Here is a 21,107-nt window from a genome sequence, read left to right as displayed (position 1 = left end):
ATACAATTGAATTGTATAATCTTTAACAAAATATAAATAATAAACCCTAAAATATATCTTTTTTTATTGATTACTTAATTCAATTTGTTGGAATTGTGTTAATAAATTTTTGCGTATATCAAGTTAACAAAACAATATTAACCAATCACAATGAAAACATGATGCCTAACTTAATCTGAGTGTCACATATTCTGGAAGACCGGTGAAGGTCGTGAAGTTTGGACTGTTTTATTTCTGTGTAATGTTCTGGACGACCGCTAGAGGTCGTCATCCCTGTTTTCGGTTCCTTCTTTCTGTTTGTATTCTGTTATGGGGGTTGTAGTCCGTTGTAGTTCTGTTTCGTCATTGGTCTGTTTGATTATCTGTTTCAGGTGTTTCTTGTGCGTGTGTTATCCTGTTTTCAGTTCTTTTTGTCGGTTGTTAGTGAATGTTCTTTGTACATGCTTTACCTGTTCTGTATTCAGATTTTGCCTGTATTCTGGATTTTGCCTTTTTGGATTGACCTTTTGTGATTTGCACCTGGATTACGTGTGAGTTTTGCACTGTTTACATTTGTTCACCCCCACCTGCTCTTCAATAAACTTCAGCTTGTACTTGGATCCATCCCTCCTGTGGTTATTCCAGCAGTTGTTACACAGAGAGTTTCAGGCATCACATTAAACGGGGATGGATCACCAACTAGACAATATTTATTATTAACCTTTAAAAACAAATTTATGTTCATGGTAGCCTTATCAACTTGCACCTGTTATCTTAACAGCATCAAGTGATTCTATTCAAAGATCTTTCAGAGTTGTAGAACATGGTATTTTTGTAAAGTTTAATGTTCACCCCAATGGACATCAGGTCTTGATTAGCAGGAACCTCGTGATTTATCGGTGTGCCATGTGCTGAAATTTGTGTAAGCATTTCAGAGCTAAAAATATGCTACAATTTGACACCTTATTTTAATAATGTCTAAAAATATATCCAATGCATAACTTGATAATATCTAGAAATTACATTTGTTACTTTAGCTGATCTTTCTAGGCCAATGCTAAGAGCACCGAGGCATCTATTGGACATGGCTGTCATTTCACATTTATATTTATTCCAGCAGATTTTTACCAGAGACCCCCAATTCATGACATGTTTTGACAATGTTTCAGTTTACTGAAAATGAAGAGTTTTATTTTTTAAGAGATTACAAATTGTGCTTTTATATGAAAATGAATGGTGTCATTTAGAGCCAAATAAGGTCTAAATACCACAAATCCTCCCCCCAATTTTTTTTTTTTTTTCTTTATTGAAGTTAGTGTTATTACATTTCTTTGTAACTGTTGCACAGTGCCATGCAAAGTGGTACACTGGGTTTCAAAACCGGTAGTACAGGAGAAATCAGAATCCAAGTTGGTCTACACCTGGCTATGGGAGTGATTCAATTGCCAAGAGTCTCCATGTACTGGGAATCTGGGATATATATATATTGGCATTTTTAGAATCACTATGTCCTGTGGCAGATTCTTCCAGCTCCAGTCACACTTGCATTTGGTCAACAGTTTGGAGAAGCTGCTACAATGCACAATACACTGAGCCAAAACATTATTACCACCTGCCTAATATACTGTTGATCCTCCATGTGCCGCCAAAACCACACTGACCCACCAAGGCATTGACTCTACAACACCCCTGAAGGTGTCCTGTGGTATCTGGAACCAAGACATCAGCAGCAGATACTGCAGTCCTGTAAGTTGCGAGGTGGAGCCTCCATGGATCGCAATTGTTAGTCCAGCACATCCCATAGATGCTCAATCAGATTGAGGTCTGGGGACTTTGGAGGCCAAGTCAACACCTTGAACTTTTGTCATGTTCCTCAAACCATTCCCAAACAATGTGTGGCAGGGCACATTATCCTGCTCAAAGAGGCCACTGACAAAAATATTAAATTGTAAATATTTGCTCGGTGGAAAAAAATCAGGTCCGAATGGGTTAAAGACAACTGGATCCTCTGTTTGGATCCATTTCAGGCCCTGGGTCCATTCCAATCGACTTCACTTTATTCTTGTTTTTGTCATGTGGTGCCACCATAATAAAAACTAACTGGATGTTGCCAAGTCCCACAAGGCAAAATGTATTGCATAATTCAGAACCGAAGTCTGTTGTAATGTAGAAAAATAATATTAACCTAATTTTATGATAGATTATCATTTATGACTGCTTTTAGACTAGAAATAAAGCATTAGAAAATAATTGGCATCTGAAAGGGTTAAGTTATTGGTTAGGGGTTCCAGTGTCATTGATAAAAGGTTTTAGTAATTAGTAACAGTGTTGTAAAGCCCATACTAATTACTGGTTTAATTTTGTCCAGTAAACCTGATATATTATCTCTGAATCAGAGCATGAACTACAATAGATATATTTAAGTTGTATATTATAGCTATATGATGGTAGTACTGTAAATTCAGTTATTTATTTACGGTCTTATTCATGTTTATCCCACTTTTCTCCTAAATTGGAATGCCCAATTCCCACTACTTAGTAGGTCCTCGTGGTGGTGTGGTTACTCACCTCAATCTGGGTGGCAGAGGACAAGTATCAGTTGCCTCCACTTCTGAGATCTTATGTGGCTCGTTGTGGATGACACCACAGAGACTCGCAGCATATGGAGGCTCATGCTACTCTCTGCGATCCAGGCTCCCCATTGAGAGCAAGAACCGCTAATTGTGACCAAGGAGTTTACCCTCTCTAGCAACCGGGACAATTTGGCTGCTTGGGAGACCTGGCTGGAGTCACTCGGCACGACCTGGATCAATATTCTGAGCCTCCCAGGACCCCTATCTTGTACATTATTATAGACCCTTAAAATAGAGTGCTACAGTTTTAAAGTGTATATATCTTATTTTTAAAGGAATATTCCATGTTCAATACAAGTTAAGCTCAGTCGACAGCATGACATAATATTAATTACCACAATTTTATTTCATTCATCCCAACATTTCCTTTAAAAACAAAAAATACAAAAAACTTTGGGTTACAGTGAGGCACTTGCAATGGAAGTGAATGAAGGCCAATTTTGTAACGATAAAATACTCAGAAATATAGCCACAAGATGTAAACAATATGTGGGTTAACATGATTTTAGTGAGATAAAGCAGGGACGAGTCGAAATGAATTTTCATGGTAATTAAGGTAATGCCATAAATGCTGTCGACTGAGCTTAACTTCTATTGAACACGGAATATTCCTTTGAATATATATTGAAGTCAACCATATAGTTTTGAATGGAACAATTAATGCTTCAGTTTATAATTAAATATGCAGGCCACCATTTCCCCTCCATCTCAAATGCTAAAAACACTTTACTGATATTATTTTGAAGAATTAAGTTTTAATTTGATGCCATCCAAATTATTGAGCAGTAAAGTGTCCTTCTGAATGAGGCCATTAACAAGGGTTTTCCTTTAAAATAAATCAAATCCACAGATGAACAACTGGAGAGTTTGTTTTATTACAAGGTAGGAATAAGGATTCTTTTACATTTCTAAAAATATAAAGAGATAAATAAAACCCCCAAAAAACTGAACGACCAAGACGATCAACAAAAGTCCAATTCTGATGCCGGTGGCTGGGGAGAGGACATCGTAAGCGGTGTGCGAGAAAGCAGAAGCGGAAGCGCAGCAAGAGGGCGGGTGTCCATGCTAGGCTAAAAACAAACCCTTGCCGGCCGGCTCTCCAGTCTATCCTGCTCTCAAATGTTTGCTCCCTGGACAATAAACTGGACTACATCCAACTCCAAAAGGCTACGCAACGTGAGTTTAGAGACTGCTGCATCTTTGTTTTCACGGAGACGTGGCTCAGCGACAGAGTTCCGGATGCCGCCATTCAGCTAGACGGGCTCGCCTCGTTTTGTGCCGACAGAAATGCAGCTCTGTGCGGTAAGGCTTGTGTGTTTACATCAACACAGAATGGTGCAATAACTCTATGCTAGTCTAACTACTGCTTATCGCTGGTGGACCTTGTGACTGTTAGATGCAGACCTTTTTATTTACCAAAGGAATTCACCAGTGTTATCAGAACCGGAGTATACATTCCCCCCAGTGCTAACGCTAAGGAAGCGCTCTGTGAACTGTATGGGACTATGAGCGAACTGCAGAACGCTCACCCTGACGGACTGTTATTTTCACCAGAGATTTCAACCATGCAAATCTCAAGAAAGTGCTCCCTAAATTCCATCAGTATGTGGACTTCGCAACGAGAGGGGCGAACGCGCTTGATCTTGTTTACACAGACATCCCAGGCGCGTACCGGGCGGAGCCCCGCCCCCACCTCGGCTACTCAGACCACATCTCTGTTATGCTAATTCCAGCATACAGACTGCTGGTCAGACGCACAAAACCACTTCAGAAGCAGGTGAAAACCTGGCCAGCAGGAGCCATCTCTGCTCTTCAAGACTGTTTTGAGTGTACTGACTGGCAAATGTTCAGAGAGGCTGCAACATATGGCGACTCTACAAACTTGGAAGAATACAAAGCATCAGTGACCAGCTACATCAGCAAGTGCATTGATGATGTCACTTTCTCCAAGACCATCACCACACGCTCCAACCCGAAGCCGTGGATGAGGACCCAAGACTCCGCCTTCAGAGCAGGCGACAAGGCAGCCCTAAGAACAGCGAGGGCCAAACTGTCCCGGGCCACCAGAGAGGCAAAGCGCGCACACGCCCAAAAAATCCACAGTCACTTCTAAGACAGCTGTGACACGTGGCGCATGTGGCAGGGCATCCAGGCCATCACCAACTGGGGGACAACATCAGTTGCCTGTGACAAAGATGCCTCCCTTCCAGATGCGCTGAATGAGAAAGCGAGGAAGACCACCCCTCCTCCCAATGACCAGGTGCTCTGTCTTACCATGGCTGATGTGAGGAAAACTCTATGTAGAGTCAACCCACGGAAGGCTGCTGGACCAGACAACATTCCTGGCAGAGTGCACAGAGGATGTGCAGACCAGCTGGCAGATGTTCTTACCGACATCTTCAACATCTCTCTGAGCAGCGCCGTCATTCCAACGTGCTTCAAGGCCACCACCATCGTCCCCATGCCAAAGAAGTCTTCAGTGTCCTGCCTCAATGACTACCGTCCCTTCGCACTCCCACCCATCATCATGAAGTGCTTTGAGAGGCTCGTCATGAGGCACATTAAGAACCAGCTGCCCCCCTTACTAGACCCACTGCAGTTTGCGTATCGTCCAAACCCTTTAACAGATGATGCCATCGCCACCACACTCCGTCTGGCCCTCAACCAATCTAGATAAAAAGGACTTGTACGTTCCAATGCTGTTCATTGACTTCAGCTCAGCATTCAACACAATCATTCCCCAACACCTGATTGGAAAGCTGAACCTGCTGGGCCTGGACACCTCCCTCTGCAACTGGATCCTGGACTTCCTGACTGGGAGACCTCAGTCAGTCCGGATTGGGAACAGCATCTCCACCACCACCACACTGAATACTGGGGCCAACCAGGGCTGTGTGCTCAGTTCACTGCTGTTCACTCTGCTGACTCACGACTGTTCACATCAACAAGTTCGCCGATGATACGACCATGGTGGGTTTCATCAGCAAGAACGACAAGTCGGCATACAGAGAGGAGGTGCAGCGGCTAACGGACTGATGTAGAGCCAACAACATGTCTCTGAATGTCAACAAAACAAAAGAGATGGTTGTTGACTTTAGGAGAGCACAGAGTGACCACTTTCCGCTGACAACCTCTGTGGAGATTGTCAAGAGTGCCAAATTCCTTGGTGTTCACCTGGCGGAGAACCTCACCTGGTCCCTCAACACCAGCTCTATTACCAAGAAAGCCCAGCAGCGTCTCTACTTTCTTCGAAGGCTGAGGAAAGCACATCTCCCACTCCCCATCCTCACTACATTCTATAGAGGGACTATTGAGAGCATCCTGAGCAGCTGCATCACTGCCTGGTTTGGGACTTGCACCGTTTCGGACTGCAAAGCCCTGCAGAGGATAGTGAGGACAGCTGAGAAGATCATTGGGGTCTCTCTTCCCTCCATCAAAGACATTTACAAAAAACACTGCATCCGCAAAGCAACCAGCATTGTGGACGACCCCACACACCCTTCACACAAACTCTTCACCCTCCTGCCGTCTGGCAAGAGGTACCGAAGCATTCGGTCCCTCACGGCCAGACTGTGTAACATCTTCTTCCCCCAAGCCATCAGACTCCTCAATAATCAGAGAATGGTTTGACACACACACAAACACACACACACACACACACACACACACACACACACGTCCTGAGTTGCACTTTAATTTTGCACTTTATAACTGGCTGCTACCTAAATAAATGCTATGTGCATAGAACACTATCTCATAGTATGTTATGTTTACATTTGGCATATTTAGAAACTGTCATCTTTTGCACTGCTGTGTGCTGGTTGGCACTGTACAGTCTCTTAATGTGTCTATTGTCCTGTTCATTGTTAGTAATTTATTGTACTGTCCCGTACCTTTTGCACACATTTGCACTTTATATAGGTATGTTATTTAGTCTGTGTAGTCTCATGTGGTTCTGGGTTTGTCCTATGTTGTTTTATGTAGCACCATTGTCCTGGAGGAACGTTGTCTCGTTTCGCTGAGTACTGTACTAACTGTATATGGTTGAAACAACAATAAAAACCACTTGCCTTGACACAAAAACATGATATACTGTAACCATGGTACATCATCAGCCTTTTCCAAGATAACGATGAGTCTATATACAAAAGGGATGTTGAACGGCTGGCTCACTGGTGCAGTCAAAACAACCTGGAGCTAAACACATTCAAAACAGTGGAGATGATAGTGGATTTTAGGAGGAACACTGCATTGACCCTGCTCACCATTCTGAACAGCACTGTGGTAGCAGTGGAGTCATTCAGGTTCCTGGGCACTACCATTTCACAGGACCTGAAGTGGGAGACCCACATTGACTCCACTGTGAAAAAGGCCCAGCAGAGGTTGTACTTCCTTTACCAGCTGAAGACGTTCAACCAGCCACAGGTGCTGCTGATACACTTCTACTCAGCAGTCATTGAGTCTGTCCTCTGCACTTCAGTCACTGTCTGGTTTGGTTCAACTACGAAATCAGACATCAAAAGACTACAAAGTTCAGACTGCTGAGAGGATTATTGGTTGCCCTCTCTTCATTAACTATACACAGTGAGGAAAAGGGCTGGAAACATCACTCTGGACCCCACTCACCCAGCCCATTACCTTTTTGAACTGTTTTCTTCTGGACGGCGCGACTGAGCACCAGAACAGTTTTTTCCCTCTGGCTTTCCATCTCAAAAACAGTTAAAACTGCCCCATTGAACAATACTTATGTGCAATACACAGCTTAGGTTATTTATAGTCATCCAACATGCCATTCCTCTTCTGCCATTACATTCCCTTGCATCTGTATATAACAGATTTGTATTTGTATATACGTATGTGTATATCTATATATATATATATATATATATATATATATATATATATATATATATATATATATATATATATATATATATATATATATGTTTATATTTTGTCATATTGTGTATTACTATATATACTTATATTTTCTATTCACTTCTTATTTTTATTCTATTTTTTAATTATTATCCTTGTCTTGTTGTATTGTTTGTGCACTGGAAGCTTATGTCACCACGACAAATTCCTTGTATATGTAAGTATACTTGGCAATAAAGCTGATTCTGATTCTGGTTCTGTGCTTACTGTTAGAGTAAATTGAACCAAACAGAATACGTTTCACATCAGATGTGTATTATAAATGAAATTTTCTTCTCTGGTTTGGAAGAGGAGCTCTGCTGATCCGGTGCCTTCATCAAGTGAACCCCTTTATAAATCTCCTGAAATGACCTCTGAAAATGTAAACACACTCTCTGTTTTACAATAAAAGATAATGTGGTGTGGAGTGAGAGGTTTTGGGGTGCTGTAATCTAGTAGTTCAAGATCTGGGTAACTAATAGGAGCCTAGATCTTCATTACAAAACTGGTAGTTCCATCTGTTGTAAAATAGAGATTTATTTCTATGAGGTGAGATTTATTCAAATCTGTGAATGCACATTTTAGGGCTGTATGATATGGAGGAAAATGCTCTATGTAATTAACTTGTTGGATAATGTAATGCCGATATGCAAATTATTTTCAAGTACATTAATGCGTTTTTTTGTCACTTTGTTTCTGGCTTTAATGTCAATCAAACTGAAATCTAAACAAAGGGTAGGCTTAATTTAAAATGACATCTTAACATACATTTTTGGGGCGAATGAAGCTATAATTTTTCCTTCTGTTGTTTTCCCACTTTCTGTTTTCAAACTCCTCCCACTCTCATATGTAATCTTTCCTCATATTGCTTGTTTAAATGTAGTTGCATATAATCTGAAAAAGAACAGCTTCTGAACAAAGGATAGGCTTTAGGGTTGCAATTAACAACTATTGTGATCATGATTGATCAGCTGATTAATCAAATAAAGGCCTCATTTTATTTCCTGTATTCATATCTATCCAAATGTTCTACTTCTGAAAGATATAAAAACTCATATAAATGTTTGAATTTACAGTATGCTACATATTGTGCACAGAAAATCTAAAATAATGGTTTAAAATACAAGCGTTCTATAAATTCAAGATAGCTTTTCATGTTATTTAAACAAAAACTGCTTGTCCAAAGCAGCAGGACAATTTATAATTGTAATTATTTATAAATAGGGCTGTTAATCAATTAAAATGTTTAATCAAATTAATTACATAATATGTTGATTAATTACTCAAATTAATCACAATTAATCACATATCAATATGTTTTAAAAGAGGCTCCAAATATAAATAATTCAATATATAATGATGAAATAATTATAAATGTAACATAATATAAAATAATAATTCCAATAATTAAAAACATTCCATTAAGTAAATCATAGATCATTGACAATACAAAAAGTGTCTTTAGAAGGCAACAAATATATATATTGTTTTTCAACATAAGCCAATCATTAGCCTACAGTGCGCAGCAATCCATTTTGCAATTGAATTCATCAATCTGTCTGAAAAAAAAAAAAACCTTGTTTGCCAGGTCATTTGTAATAGTGACACGAGGTACCTAGAGACGATACTTGCAGTGTTTCTTCTTCTTATTAAAAAAGAAAATCTTTATATAAATCTCACGAAGAGCATCCTATGGATTAAAGTGTGTCATTCCTCATTCCCAAAAGAACATGTATACAGAGGGGTTACCAGGATATCATGTTTGAGGGTGCATTTGGCTTGTTTGGGGGGGCAACATAAACAATTGAAAAAATCGGCGCAAAATTAAGCTATACTACACACAATCTGTTTTAGTGCATATCTTTTTATAAGCCAGGAACCCAGAGATAGGCACAGGGCCCCTATTAGACTATAGGGCTTAAACTGGATTTTTTGTTGTGTCAGACCTCACTCATCTGCTAGCGATGGAAAAATATGCACAAAACAATCCACTTTTAAATTGTAATTTATCATCAGATGCAGAGGCGTTTCCAGCATTGAAGGACATCCGGGGCTTAGCCCAGACCATTTTATTTTCACACTAGCAACCACTTCCCTGTAGTCCAAAGCTGGTGAGAGGGTATTCTTTGAGTTTTGCTCTGGCTGGGCCTGTTTCTACAGTTCCTAAATATTCCTCTCTAGTACTATCCTCAACATCCTCTCTCCTCCCTGAATCATCTGTGATGCAAAAGAACAGATACAGCACATAACTTATTGCAAATCATCTTCACACAACTAATTCATCAAGTGCTACATATGTCAAATTGTAGACCAATACCATTGAAGAAAATGTATAGGGAAGAGCAGATCAGAGGGATTGCCCTAATATCTATCATGATTCTTGAATTTTCATGTACATTACCATAAAGTCATCACAAAAGAGTTATATTATAGTGAGTAAAGTGAGGTAAAAAAAAATATTGAATATAAATAATTAATATTTTTTGACATAAATAGTCAAAATGATGTACAGGTGAAACTCGAAAAATTAGTATATCGTGCAAAAGTTCATTCATTTCAGTAATTCAACTTAAAAGGTGAAACTAATATATTATATAGACTCATTACAAGCAAAGTAAGATATTTCAAGCCTTTATTTGATATAATTTTTATGATTATGGCTTACAGCTTATGAAAACCCCAAATTCAGAATCTCAGAAAATTTGAATATTACATGAAATCAATAAAAAAAAAGATTTTAAATACAGAAATGTCGGCCCTCTGAAAAGTATAATCATGCATATGTACTCAGTACTTGGTTTGGGCCCCTTTTTCATTAATTACTGCCTCAATGCGGCGTGGCATGATGCTATCAGCCTGTGGCACTGCTGAGGTGTTATAGAAGACCAAGATGCTTCAATAGCGGCCTTCAGCTCTTCTGCATTGTTTGGTCTCATGTCTCTCATCTTTCTCTTGGCAATGCCCCATAGATTCTCTATGGGGTTCAGGTCAGGCGAGTTTGCTGGCCAATCAAGCACCGTAATACCATGGTCACTGAACCAGGTTTTGGTACTTTTGGCAGTGTGGGCAGGTGCCAAGTCCTGCTGGAAAATGAAGTCAGCATCTCCATAAAGCTTGTCTGCTGAAGGAAGCATGAAGTGCTCTAAAATGTCCCGGTAGACGGCTGCGTTGACTCTGGACTTAATAAAGCACAGTGGACCAACACCAGCCGATGACATGGCTCCCCAAACCAACACAGACTGTGGAAACTTCACACTGGACTTCAAGCATCTTGGATTGTGTGCCTCTCCATTCTTCCTCCAGACTCTGGGACCTTGGTTTCCAAATGAGATGCAAAATTTGCTCTCATCAGAAAAGAGGACTTTGGACCACTGAGCAACAGACCAGTTCTTTTTTTCTTTAGCCCAGGTAAGACGTTTGACATTTGAAGCCCATGTCCAGGACCCATCTGTGTGTGGTGGCTCTTGATGCAGTAACTCCAGCCTCAGTCCACTCCTTGTGAAGCTCCCCACACATTTGAATGGCCTTTTCCTGACAATCCTCTCCAGGCTACGGTCATCCCTGCTGCTTGTGCACCTTTTTCTTCCACACTTTTCCCTTCCACTTAACTTTCTATTAATGTGCTTTGATACAGCACTTTGAGAACATCCAACTTCTTTTGCAATTACCTTTTGAGGCTTTCCCTCCTTGTGGAGGGTGTCAATGATGGTTTTCTGCACAACTGTCAGGTCAGCAGTCTTCCCCATGATTGTGAATTCAACTGAACCAGACTGAGAGACCATTTAAAGGCTCAGGAACCCTTTGCAGGTGTTTAGCTGATCAGAGTGTGACACTTTGAGCCTACAATACTGAACCTTTTCACAATATTCTAATTTTCTGAGATTCTGAATTTGGGGTTTTCATAAGCTGTAAGCCATAATCATCAAAATGATATCAAATAAAGGCTTGAAATATCTTACTTTGCTTGTAATGAGTCTATATAATATATTAGTTTCACCTTTTAAGTTGAATTACTGAAATTAATGAACTTTTGCACGATATTCTAATTTTTCGAGTTTCACCTGTATAAGATCCTAAAGTCAGCAATACATGAATGACTTTAGTCTAAGTTCATTGACACACCATGGCATCGAACTGTATATAATTCTCATCTCTATGAGATAATCATCTCTATGAGAATAATTCATCTGTCAAAATCCTTTCATTAGGATCATTGAGATAAACAATGTTTCACTTTTAACTTTCTCTAAAGTAAAGTGACTGATTAATTGTTACCAGTTTCCATGCCTGATTCTGGCACAGCTGCTGCTGCTGCTCCTCAGTCTGTTGCTCATCTTTGCTACACTCTACAAAACCATTTAATCAAATCAAAGTGTATATTTCCAAACTAATATCACAAAACAAGTCACACATACATTTTATGTTAATGCTTATTGGTTATCCTTAGCGAAAACAACACCTGATAAACAAGAAAAGTATGATGCGAACGGGGCTCGAACTGCGGTCTCCCGCGTGAGAGGCAACTGCGTTAACTCAGAGTTACCAAGGTGCATCAATCTTAACAAGGAGGTTAGAGGCTACAACTCTTGAGGTTTAGCCTACTGTGGGTGAAAGCCAGCTAGATGATGATCTTAAGACTTTAAGGACAAAAACAAATGTGAATTCTTACCCACTGACTTCTTTCGAAAAAATCCCCAAAGCCTCATTTGCTTCATTTTTGCTGTCTTTCCTGCTAACTGCTGTTAACTCGCCACTAAGCAACGTTAGTTGATGTCAACGACTGTGCAAGCTCCTCCCCTACCTGCTGCATATTCAACAGAGAGGAAGAAACGGAGTCGCCCATAGGCTACCGACAGCAAAGGAACTTATTCTATAGGCTAGATTATGCCTATGTCTATTTTTACAGGCTGTATACAGTATGTGCAAAGCCAAAGCACAATGAAATAAGGCAACTTATGATTTCGGGGGTTTACATAGGCTTTTGTCCGGTTTCATATTTGTCAGTCAACTATTCAAAATACATTCGGGGCTACACTCAAAACAACAGATGGACAGATTATTTCTCAAATTCTCAGGGGAGGCAGAGCTTATCCTAGGGGAGGCACTGCCTCCCCCAGCCTCCCCCTAGACACGCCCCTGCATGTATAACATCAAAGAGGACACCTACATTTGCTCAAAGGTAAATTAAAACCAATAACCGAACTAATATCATGAATAACCGATTCAGGTCATAGAAAAGTCGATAGTAAATAAACAGATCACAGCATCAAAATGAGAGTGTTATGAGATAAACAGTTCTGTTCACTTATGCTAATGTCATCAGGTGTGGGTTTGCCATGAAATGACTCTTTTCTCTTTTCAAGTGACTATGATAAACATTTTTCTTTATTCTGATTCACAGTCTCCAAAGTTTCCACTCAAGTTAGTGTGTAATTCTATTTCTTTTACAAAAAAGGTCATATAAATATGCTTTACAATTTCACTCTTCATTCTAGCGCACGTAATAATATTATCAGTTCCAAAGGAGAATATTTTGTCAAAAAATGCATCATTGAGAGCAATCTCACATTCACTCCAATGGGGAGGTCTGCAGAGCTTGTCCGAGCGAGCAACCGAAAGGGGACTGGCATGAGTACTCAAGTACTCAGAAGTGACAGCAATGAAAATGCTTGACATGACTTTTCAACTATACACTACTTATCATAGAGGGACTTATTTAAAATTTTGAGATTGATCACATTGTCATTTTCAGCGTTAACTTGATTGTCAACAGAGACGTCTCATAGCAACCAGACTGATAAACGATGCTGCAATGCTAATGTTTGTTCTACAGGTTTACGATAATCAAAAGAAAGTTTAATCCACCATGTTTTGAACATCTGTTTCGACACACGTTTGCTGAACAGGTTTTATTTTCATATAATGTAGAAACGTTTACTCAATGTATATTATTTAATAAAAGTGAAGGTTTATCATTAACTGTAAATCTCCCTCTGTGCCGACCATAGACTATAAAAAAAGATGGACGACGACCCTTCGCTCTTTTCCATTGGTGAGAACTGAAGCCGCCAGTGTCCCGATATGGCGCTGACATCTTGTGACTTGAGTCTGCGCGGTTGCGATTTCGGGACCAGACCTGCGCAGTAGTGAGCAGGAAGTAAAGCCGCGAAATCAAGGCCCCACCCTCACTCTCGCTGAATCAATCGCAAGCACACGCCCCTGCACTTTTGACTTATGACGGTGTGAAATAATTAATTATAGAAATTTAGATATTAAATTGTCAATCATGATGTCACAGCACCGTTTTTATAGCATCAAATAACTAAAAACAAACTTATTTTGAAAACAAACACTTGAAATGACATCAACGTGATAGAAACGACAGTAAATGACAGAAACTATCTTTGGAAAAAAGATATGTGAAGTGTAATTTAATTGTTTAGTTGGTCTCACGTCCCGTTGAATAACATGGGGAGGCGGGGTTTATGACCTATACTAGGACCAGTCACCGGGGGGCGATCAAGATGTTTTGGCTTCACTTTTGAGGGCTTGTGCGGCACACTTGGTGCCGACTTGTTTGCGTGACACAACAGTGGTGAGTCGGGGCCATACGCACATATACGGAATATGCTTACTATTTTCTCAGGGCTGTTTGCGTATAACGACTTCTAAGGGTCAATATTTGCGTATACTCTCGGTATACTCACTTGTTTTGCTGCTTCAGAAGTCCATAATCTACTGTCATTAGTATGTTTTTAACTGTATTGGATGCTGTTTTGTGAAACTGGAGATTCTTTGTTGTAATTGGTGCATTATCACTTGAATTCTACCATTCCCCGCCCCTGACAACCGTTGTCGCTGCCACCATCGACAGAGGGGATTTATGACAGGGAGCGGAGAGAGAGAGTCACCCTCACGCTGATGTAGTCTTAGGTCAGATGTATTAATTATTATATGCCAAACGTATGAAATCCACACACAATGCCGTTTGTCCCGTATTTTAGCATCACACACCCAAACTGCTGAAAATGTTTCACAAATCAAGAGAATTTGACCTGGAACACACACACACCTTTCACGTGAGTTGCGTGAGATATCGGCTGTTGCTTTACGCAGACGATCAGTGACAATGAGCATGTGTTTTCTGTCAAAGCAAATTCATTTTGTCAAAATCATATAGCATTCGAGTGCATGTTAATTGTTTCTGTAACGAAGGCAGACGAGGAGTGAGGCTCTACATGCAGTTTTTAATGGAGGAACAAATGGTGAACAGGATAACTCAAAATAACAAAACAACACAGGGAACAAATAAAACATCCACGAGGGGAAAACCAAAACATAAACATAAACAAGCGAAACATCCACGAAGGGCACGGGCAGGAACACAGTCAAGGACATACATTACATTTAACAACCGACCACAAATGGAGAAACATCAGGGTTTAAATACACAGGGATAATGATGATCAAATGACACACAGGTGAGAACAATGAATGACTGGCAGTGATGAAGGCAGTGAATTATGGGAAGTGTAGTTTATGACAGGTGACAAGTGAAACACAGGGGATTGTGACAACAATAAATATTTGTACAAGCAAGTCATACACGTTATACAAGTAAAAGTTTTCTTTGCTTCCTTCTGTGTGTTTTGTGACCCATGCACCCCATTTAAATTTGATGTGTCTTTAAAAATCCTTTCTGTTATTTACAGTTAGTTGATGATCAAATGATAAAAAGAAACATTATTTCTAATCATACATTGCACTGATGAGGGCAAAACAACAGTGCAACTGTTTCTCTCTCCTTAATGTGCGCTGCGCACACTCAACCATAAACAATTGCTACAGTGAGGGAAAAAGTATTTGATCCCCCTGCTGATTTTTTACGTTTGCCCACTGACAAAGAAATGATCAGTCTATAATTTTAATGGTAGATTAATTTGAACAGGGAGAGACAGAATAACAACAAACAAATCCAGAAAATCACGTCAAAAATGTTGTAAATTGAATTGCATTTTAATGAGGGAAATAAGTATTCAACCCCCTCTCAATCAGATATTTCTGGCTCCCAGGTGTCTTTTATACAGGTAACGAGCTGAGATTAGGAGCACACTCTTAAAGGGAGACACCTGTTCACAGAAGCAATCAATCAATCAGATTCCAAACTCTTCACCATGGCCAAGACCAAAGAGCTGTCCAAGGATGTCAGGGACAAGATTGTAGATCTACACAAGGATGGAATGGGCTACAAGACCATCGCCAAGCAGCTTGGTGAGAAGTTGACAACAGTTGGTGCGATTATTTGCAAATGGAAGAAACACAAAAGAACTGTCAATCTCCCTCGGTCTGGGGCTCCATGCAAGATCTCACCATGTGGAGTTGCAATGATCATGAGAACGGTGAGGAATCAGCCGAGAATTACACGGGAGGATCTTGTCAATGATCTCAAGGCAGCTGGGACCATAGTCACCAAGAAAACAATTGGTAACACACTACGCTGTGAAGGACTGAAATCCTGCAGCGCCCGCAAGGTCCCCCTGCTCAAGAAATCACATGTACAGGCCCGTCTGAAGTTTGCCAATGAACATCTGAATGATTCAGAGGAGAACTGAGTGAAAGTGTTGTGGTCAGATGAGACCAAAATCGAGCTCTTTGGCATCAACTCAACTCGTGTTTGGAGGAGGAGGAATGCTGCCTTTGAACCCAAGAACACCATCCCCACTCTCAAACATGGAGGTGGAAACATTATGCTTTGGGAGTGTTTTTCTGCTAAGGGGACAGGACAACTTCACCAAATCAAAGGGACGATCGAGGCCATGTACCATCAAATCTTGGGTAAAAACCTCCTTCCCTCAGCCAGGGCATTGAAAATGGGTCGTGGATGGGTATTCCAGCATGACAATGACCCAAAACCCACGGCCAAGTCAACAAAGGAGTGGCTCAAGAAGAAGCACATGTGGCCTAGCCAGTCTCCAGACCTTAATCCCATAGAAAATCTGTGGAGGGAGCTGAAGGTTCGAGTTGCCAAACGTCAGCCTCGAAACCTTAATGACTTGGAGAAGATCTGCAAAGAGGACTGGGACAAAATCCCTCCAGAGATGTGTGCAAACCTGGTGGCCAACTACAAGAAACGTCTAACCTCTGTGATTGCCAACAAGGGTTTTACCACCAAGTACTAAGTCATGTTTTGCAGAGGGGTCGAATACTCATTTCCCTCATTAAAATGCAATTCAATTTATAAAATTTTTGACATGCGTTTTTCTGGATTTGTTTGTTGTTATTCTGTCTCTCACTGTTCAAATTAATCTACCATTAAAATTATAGACTGATCATTTCTTTGTCTGTGGGAAAATACTTTTTCACTCACTGTATCTCTTAAAGAGACAGTACCAATTTAATGCTTGCTATACATATCAAAGTGCATATAAACAAACATGTTACAAGTGTAAATACATAAATATTTAAAGGGCACTATCAAACATTGGGAAATATTTTAACTTAAGAAAGTATTTAACAAATAGGCTTGTATATATATAGATAGAAGTTTGATATGGTATAATTATGAATTCTATTTTCATTAGGTGAATATTTTGTTAAAAAATGTGTTTGAAATTTCAAACAGTGACAACAGCTTGTATCTTTATTAAAAATGCAAATTCATGACATCATATTAATTGATAGAATGTGAAACGTGTATATTTGTACACAAGCTAAATTGTGATTAAATGGATCAAATGTGAAATATGAAAATAAAATCTATATATTGTGTGAAATCATATATATTAAAACGTTTTGCATTATGCTTGCATGTTGTCAAAAGTCTCTTGAATAAAAATGAATAATTAGCCAATGATGATTCTTTCTCCAACGTGTCCATAGAGGGATGTTGAAGATGAAATTGAATTACACAGACGGATGGACAGAATGGGAGAAGGCTCGAGTGGACTGACTAGTTTGTATATTCTTTGATTCATTACTAATTCATAATATATGTGGTTTTAATTTTAAAAAGCTTTGGCCTTGCATTTACGTTTGCAATGCACAATACATGGGAAAAGGTATATCGTTTGGAATCTCAACATACTATATACTATTATTTGGGACTTTCTATTTCTAATCCCACATACTACATGGGATGGATATTACGCTAACTGGGACTTGCAGCCCTATGGTCCCGACTGCACCATTGGGTAAAGATGAGAATAGTAGGAATTTAACAATGCCAGCTCTGATTTGGGTCCCTTAATGGTTCCATTGACGAGTCTTAAGGTAAATTTGAGAAAGAAACATTTTTGAAATAAGAAATTAAATTCTTTATTAATTTACTGCCCTCAGCAGCTTGTGTTATAAGCTTATTTTTAAATGGATTAACCTCTTAAACTGGTGCTTTTTTGGGCTGCTGTCCACAATTTTTCACACTCAAATTTAAAATCTCACCGTTTACACATACTTTGGACTAATTGCAAAAATTAAATTGCACATTTTTTACAAAAGACCCAAATAAAATAAAAAATTCCAATTACTGATATTAATATTGTATAGTCTTATTATATTCCACTAGATGGCAGATTCCACTCTATCACCTTCCACTCTCACAAAATGCTGATCTGAAATGTAGGTGGCGCTGCATTTTTGCCCTCACAGATCAGCTCGTCCATAGACATTCAGTCTAATTTTCAGTAGAAGCCCCACCTTTGTTGTATCATCGAATATCTCGGCCTCTGTGTGGACTAGAAGCTTAAACTAGGTGTCATTAGAAAGCTGAGATCCTCCCCTTTGCAGTGAGATTTTTTCATCAATAGTCGATAAAATTTATTTCCGATGATTTGTTTAGCATACTTTTCCTGCGGGAGCACATATTTTGTTCTGGACATTTAAGATATAACATTTAATTATTCACACATGCAAGTTCACAGAAAAGTAAACAATGGCACATTTTTTAGGGAACTGCCTAAGGTAAACGCTGATATAACGTTTTTAGCTATTTGGGCTTACAGCGGATATGAGACTTTGTTTTTTATATTTTACAAATGTCAAATTTTACTTTGTGATTCTTTTGAAAATCTTTAGAACTGTGGTATACGGTCACATTCCTGAGAATAAGAGCTTTCATTTGATATATTAAATGTCCATTTAGGTGCTATGTCAAGGACTGTTATTGTGTGAGGTCACAGGTGGCAAGAGCGCTAAATGGGTAATGAAAAATAATAAACAAAATGTTATTCTTTTCTACTTGTAGAATTGAACTCATGAGAGGAGAAAAAGGTGAGACAATCACTGGTCCATGACATTTTTTTCTGGAGATAGTTTTTTAAAGAATAAGATAAAAGCACCAATTCCATATATTTTAGTGAATCAAGTTTATTCAAGTTTACAATTGTTGTTAAATTTTATGAACTGATTAGTTCAGTGACCCCTTCTGGAAATGTCACTGGTGAGAAATGAGCATCTTATATGCTATGAGTGAGTCGGTGAATCATTTTAGAGACTTTATAGTGTTTAAGCATTAAAAGAACAAAGCAGATCTATATTCTTCCATCAGTCTGAGCATTATTTTTCAACCAAAGAGACAACAATATTTGTCTAATAATTTTGCGTTTCAATAAAGTTATTTTGTCATTGTAAAGGCGCATTTCACATGAGTTGAGTCGAGGCATCAACACTCCGTTTAACACCAGAGGGGTGATTTGACGTGTTTGCCATATAAAAAAGTGGCCGCTGTGCACAATAAACATTGAAAACGTATTTACTTACGTATTTGGAAGAGAGAAAAAAGCTTGCAGATGCTTTGATAGCAGAAAGTAATAAAAGGACTCGTTTATGTTTTCTTGGTGAATTTAAATGAGTTAAATATCTGGGGTCTCTGATATTCATAAACGATAAGGTAATATTTCATTAAAATACATTTTGAGACATTCAATGTCTCTTCACACTTTGGTGTAAAGTGGCGTCACTTCATAAACTTCAATGTGTTCTGCAGCGCTGACGCGAGTCATGTGATGACCATTAACTCGTATAAATATCTCTCACTTCTGCACATTAATCATTGCTCTTCAAAATCACAAAAGTGATCGATTATGGCTTCAAAATGGCAAATTTCTCTGAAAGGTGAGGAGTGTGGATCCATGAAATTATTATCATTATTATTTTCAATCATTTATTTATTTTGTAGAATTTGATCATTTTCCACGGCACACCTGACAATCGGGCACACTAGTGTGCTGCGGCACAGTGGTTGGGAAACACTTCATTAGAGCTCAAAGGTCACCGGACTCCATCACATGCTGTAGCTGTAAAAACAGACTAGCGTTAATATTACCTAGAACAGTCTGATAACACAACAAACTGTCAGACCTGCATTTTAATTATTAGAAATGAGCTCAATCAGTTTCACTGACATATTGATTTTCAGGACAGAGAAGTCAAAAGTAGGCCAAAGAAGCCCAGTATTTACACTATCAGCTTTAAGACAGCAGTAGAATAATCCTGGACTTCTTTAGCTTAGGCAGAGAACTCTTCTAAGCATGTGCTTAATAAGTGTTATCACTGTGGCTTAAAATTGTGATTGAAGAAATTTAGAGTGTTACAGGCAGTTGTGAATGTGCTTGTATCAAGTAGAATGAAAATGAGACTGCCTTTTGATGGCCAATACTAACACTGTTAAAGCAAGGTGACAGAGATTGCATATTTCCGATGTGTAGAATCCAATTTAAAGGAATATTTCAGGTTCAATACAAGATCATCTCAATCGACAGCATTTGTGCCATAATGTTTATTATGACAAAAAGGTATTTCAATGTCACTCCTTTTCTTTAAAAAACATTAAATAAATAAATGTTAATTGAGGTTACAGTGAGACACTTACAATTGAAGTGAATGTGGCCAATCTGTAAACATTAAAATACTCACTGTTTCAAAGTATAACAAGACATAAACAAATTTCATGTAAACATGACTAGTGTGATAAAATCACTTGATAATCACTTGATAATTTATACAATTTAATTGCCATGATGACATAACACTGTTCACCCAAAAATTATGATAAAACAACTTTACAGCTCAAAAATACATGAGTTTTAACAGAAGAATTAATGTAAGTGTTTTTATACATTGTGAGCTTCACATTTCTGCCTTTAAACCCTCCAAATATCAGCCCAACTCACTTCCATTGTAAGTGCCTCACTGTTATTCAGATTTCTGCTTTTCTTTAAAAAAAAAAAAAAAAGGAGGAGGAACCAGTTAAAACTATGTTTAGTGGTAATCATCAACATTACACCACAAATGCTGTTGATTGAGTTGAACTTGTATTGAATTCAGAACATTTCTTTTATGATAGAAAATAAGATGCACACAAAACTGTTGAATTTAGAAGAACTCTAACTATTTACACACATTTAAGATTATGTACTCAGAATGGGAAAAAACAACCAAAAAAACATTCAAAAATAGAAAATGTGAACGATCCATTCGCAAAGTTGCTGTTACCGGCAGAGGATAATCAACGCTGTCCTTTGCTGCATATCGCGGCGCCGTTTTGTGCATAACGCGGTGCCTCATTGTTGCTTATCGCGGCCC

The sequence above is a fragment of the Xyrauchen texanus genome, chromosome 38 (assembly GCF_025860055.1).
Source record: "Xyrauchen texanus isolate HMW12.3.18 chromosome 38, RBS_HiC_50CHRs, whole genome shotgun sequence".
NCBI lineage: Eukaryota > Metazoa > Chordata > Actinopteri > Cypriniformes > Catostomidae > Xyrauchen > Xyrauchen texanus.
The sequence above is the reverse complement of the archived record's forward strand: the minus strand, read 5'-3'. Positions refer to the sequence as shown.